Here is a 5,553-nt window from a genome sequence, read left to right as displayed (position 1 = left end):
ACTCAACAAATATAAGTGAAGAATACGAGTATTCACATGAAAAAGCGGAGTGTGTCTCTCTCCCACACAAGAATGCTAGGATCCAACCAAGTTGATTAAAGCAAAGAAAATATAAGAAAACTAAAAACAAACAAAAAACGCTCCAAGAACAACACATAGTATACGAAGCAATAAAAATAGAGTGTCTTGAAAGATGACCGGATATTTTTGTTGATGAAGAAGGGGATGCCTTGGGCATCCCCAACCTCTTGGATATTTCTTGGGGTGACATGGGCATCCCCAAGCTTGAGATTTTGTCCATCCTTCATCTCATCACATCATTCTTCTCTCTCTACACTTGAAAACTTCCTTCATACAAAACTTCACACAATTTTCATTAGCTACATTGGTGTATTTAAGATAATAAATCCACTTTGGTTCAGTTTCAACACAAGTCAAACATCCATTAGAACATTAAATATTGTAGAAAATTCTTTTAAAAGTTATTTCTCTCAAAAGAACTCAAAAAGAAAAAGATTAAGAGGCAAATGCAAATAGTGGCAGAAATCTGTCAAAACAGAACATCAGGTAAAGATCGATTTTTTCAAAAATCCTCTCTTGCTCAAATCGAAAAGTGCAAAACTAATGAAAGTTAGATAATAACCCGGGGCATTAGCTCACAATATTTTAGATCAATCCGACTTTCTGGCTGAGAGTAATAATTTTTGGTGGCAGCACATAATCTGTTTCACGATAGCAACTTCCCCAAATCTTACCTTCTTCCTATTAGAGGTTATTCTTGGCATAAAAATGAAATAAAAAGGATAAGGAGAGGTTGTTACAGAGGTACAAACTTCCAAGACTCAACAAAATAAAAATTACATAAATAAAACATGGGTTATCTTTCAAGAGTGCTTTTCTTTAACGCCTTTCAGCTAGGCACAATAGTTTGAAAAATATGAATTGAAGTAAAAGAGAGCATCAAGAAGCAAATATATAACAAATTTAAGTCTAAAACACTTCCTATGAAACATAATCTTGTAAAGAAACAAATCATTGAAGCACAAAGCAACAAGCATAGGAAAGTAAAACAAGTACAACTTCAAAATTTTCAACATAAAGAGGTGAAACTTAATATTGTTGAGATACATAAAACCATGTTTCCCTCTCTCATAATAACTTTAAGTAGCATCATGAATAAAATTAACAATATAACTATCACATAAAACATTTTTATCATGAGCCACGTGCATAAAATAACTATTACTCTCCACATAAGCATAGTCATTCTTATTAATTGTAGTGGGAGCAAATTCAACAAAATAGTTATCATTATTATTCTCATCACCATAATCATCAAATATAGGAGGCATATTGTAATCATAATTAATTTTATTCTCAATAGTATGTGGACTGAAAATATCATATTCATCATTGTAATCATCATATATTGGAGGTATATTATCATCATAACAAATTTTCTCCTCTAAAGCTGGGGAACTAAAAATATCATTTTCGTAAAAACTAGCTTCCCCAAGATTATACTTTTCCATAGCATTAACAATAATGGTTTTCAAAGAATTCATACTAATAACATTGCTATTAGCATGCAAATAAAATTCCATAGGTTTTTAAATTTTCTCTTCAAACACCTCATGTCCTAACACAACATAAATACTATAAAGCTCTCTAATTTTGTTGTTGTTTTCCATTGAGCCTAACTAGTGAAAATAAAAACAAGAAGCAAAAAGATATAATTGCAGAATCTAAAGGAAATAACTTCGAGCACTCAAACACCAACAACAATACTAGAAGATAGCTTTGTAGCTAGAGGATGTGAGTACCTTTTACCTTACCTCCCCGACAACGGCGCCAGAAAAGAGCTTGATGTCTACGCACGCTTCTATTCTTGTAGACAATGTTGGGCCTCCAAGTGCAGAAGATTGTAGAACAACAACAAGTTTCACTTAAGTGAATCACCCAAGGTTTATCGAACTCAGGGAGGTAGAGGTCAAAGATACTCCTCTCAAGCAACCCTGCAATTAAGATAGAAGAAGTCTCTTGTGTCCCCAAGACACCCAATACACTTGTCAGGTGTATAGGTGCACTAGTTCGGCGAAGAGATAGTGAAATACAAGTAATACGGATTGTTATAAGTGGTAATTGCAATCTGAAATAAAAATGGCAGCAACCAAACATGTAGCAGAACTGGTTGTAAATGGTGTTTCAATGCTTAGAAACAAGGCCTAGGGATCATAGTTTCACTAGTGGACACTCTCAACAATGATACCATAATTGAATACATAAATATCTTCTCTTCACTATTGATACGTCTCGAACGTATTTATAATTTCTTATGTTCCATGCTACTTTTATGATGATACTCACATGTTTTATACACACTTTATGTCATTATTATGCATTTTCCGGCACTAACCTATTGACGAGATGCCGAAGAGCCGATTCGTTGTTTTCTGCTGTTTTTGGTTTCAGAAATCCTACAAAGGAAATATTCTCGGAATTGGACGAAATCAACGCCCAGGGTCTTATTTTTCCACGAAGCTTCCAGAAGACCGAAGGGGGTACGAAGTGGGGCGATGAGGCGTGATACGCGTACAGCACGCGTCCGTTGGGAACCCCAAGAGGAAGGTGTGATGCGTACAGCGGCAAGTTTTCCCTCAGTAAGAAACCAAGGTTTATCGAACCAGTAGGAGCCAAGAAGCACGTTGAAGGTTGATGGCGGCGGGATGTAGTGCGGCGCAACACCAGGGATTCCGGCGCCAACGTGGAACCTGCACAACACAACCAAAGTACTTTGCCCCAACGAAACAGGTGAGGTTGTCAATCTCACCGGCTTGCTAGTAACAAAGGATTAGATGTATAGTGTGGATGATGATTGTTTGCGAGAAAACAATAGAACAAGTATTGCGATAGATTGTATTCAATGTAAAAGAATGGACCGGGGTCCACAGTTCACTAGAGGTGTCTCTCCCATAAGATAAATAGCATGTTGGGTGAACAAATTACGGTCGGGCAATTGACAAATAGAGAGGGCATGACCATGCACATACATGATATGATGAGTATTGTGAGATTTAATTGGGCATTACGACAAAGTACATAGACCGCTATCCAGCATGCATCTATGCCTAAAAAGTCCACCTTCGAGGTTATCATCCGAACCCCTTCCGGTATTAAGTTGCAAACAACGAGACAATTGCATTAAGTATGGTGCGTAATGTAATCAATAACTACATCCTCGGACATAGCATCAATGTTTTATCCCTAGTGGCAACGAGCACATCCACAACCTTAGAACTTTCCATCATCGTCCCAGCATTTAATGGAGGCATGAACCCACTATCGAGCATAAATACTCCCTCTTGGAGTTAAGAGTAAAAACTTGGCCAGAGCCTCTACTAATAACGGAGAGCATGCAAGATCATAAACAACACATAGGTAATAGATTGATAATCAACATAACATAGTATTCTCTATCCATCGGATCCCGACAAACACAACATATAGCATTACGGATAGATGATCTTGATCATGTTAGGCAGCTCACAAGATCCGACAATGAAGCACATAAGGAGAAGACGACCATCTAGCTACTGCTATGGACCCATAGTCCAGGGGTGAACTACTCACTCATCACTCCGGAGGCGACCATGGCGGTGAAGAGTCCTCCGGGAGATGATTCCCCTCTCCGGCGAGGGTGCCGGAGGCGATCTCCTGAATCCCCCGAGATGGGATTGGCGGCGGCGTCTCTGGAAGGTTTTCCGTATCGTGGCTCTCGGTACTCGGGGGTTTCGCGACGAAGACTATATGTAGGCGGAAGGGCAGCCTCGGAGAGGTCACGGGGGCCCCACACGCTAGGGCCGCGCAGGCCCCCCCTGGGCCGCGCCGCCCTAGTGTGGCGGCGCCCCGTGGCCCCACTTCATCTTCTCTTCGGTCTTCTGGAAGCTTCGTGGCAAAATAGGCCCCTGGGCGTTGATTTCGTCCAATTCCGAGAATATTTCCTTACTAGGATTTCTGAAACCAAAAACAGTAGAAAACAACAGAATCGGCTCTTCGGCATCTCGTTAATAGGTTAGTGCCGGAAAATGCATAAATATGACATAAAGTATGTATAAAACATGTAGATATCATCAATAATGTGGCATGGAACATAAGAAATTATCGATACGTCGGAGACGTATCGGCATCCCCAAGCTTAGTTCTGCTCGTCCCGAGCGGTAAGCGATAACAAAGATAATTTCTGGAGTGACATGCCATCATAACCTTGATCATACTATTATAAGCATATGTAATGAATGCAGCGATCAAAACAATGGTAATGACATGAGTAAACAAATGAATCATAAAGCAAAGACTTTTCATGAATAGTACTTTCAAGACAAGCATCAATAAGTCTTGCATAAGAGTTAACTCATAAAGCAATAAATCAAAGTAAAGGTATTGAAGCAACACAAAGGAAGATTAAGTTTCAGCGGTTGCTTTCAACTTATAACATGTATATCTCATGGATATTGTCAATGTAAAGTAATATAACAAGTGCAATATGCAAGTATGTAGGAATCAATGCACAGTTCACACAAGTGTTTGCTTCTTGAGGTGGAGAGAAATAGGTGAACTGACTCAACATAAAAGTAAAAGAAAGGCCCTTCGCAGAGGGAAGCATTGATTGCTATATTTGTGCTAGAGCTTTGGTTTTGAAAACAAGAATTTTTTTGTCAACGGTAGTAATAAAGCATATGTATCATGTAAATTATATCTTACAAGTTGCAAGCCTCATGCATAGTATACTAATAGTGCCCGCACCTTGTCCTAATTAGCTTGGATTACCGAGATTATCATCTCAATACACATGTTTTAACCAAGTGTCACAAAGGGGTACCTCTATGCCGCCTGTACAAAGGTCTAAGGAGAAAGCTCGCATTTGGATTTCTCGCTTTTGATTATTCTCAACTTAGACACCCATACTGGGACAACATAGACAACAGATAATGGACTCCTCTTTAATGCATAAGCATGTAGCAACAATTAATGTTCTCATATGAGATTGAGGATATATGTCCAAAACTGAAACTTCCACCATGTGGCTTTAGTTAGCGGCCCAATGTTCTTCTCTAACAATATGCATGCTCTAACCATTAAATGAGTGGTAAATCTCCCTTACTTCAGACAAGACGGACATGCATAGCAACTCACATGATATTCAACAAAGAGTAGTTGATGGCGTCCCCAGAAACATGGTTATCGCACAACAAGCAACTTAATAAGAGATAAAGTGCTTAAGTACATATTCAATACCACAATAGTTTTTAAGCTATTTGTCCCATGAGCCATATATTGCAAAGGTAAAGAATAGAAATTTTAAAGGTAGCACTCAAATAATTTACTTTGGAATGGCGGAGAAATACCATGTAGTAGGTAGGTATGGTGGACACAAATGGCATAGTGGTTGGCTCAAGGATTTTGGATGCATGAGAAGTATTCCCTCTCGATACAAGGTTTAGGTTAGCAAGGTTATTTGAAACAAACACAAGGATGAACCGGTGCGCAAAACTC

This window comes from Lolium rigidum, chromosome 3, assembly GCF_022539505.1.
Source record: "Lolium rigidum isolate FL_2022 chromosome 3, APGP_CSIRO_Lrig_0.1, whole genome shotgun sequence".
NCBI lineage: Eukaryota > Viridiplantae > Streptophyta > Magnoliopsida > Poales > Poaceae > Lolium > Lolium rigidum.
This window is presented reverse-complemented; position numbering follows the sequence as displayed.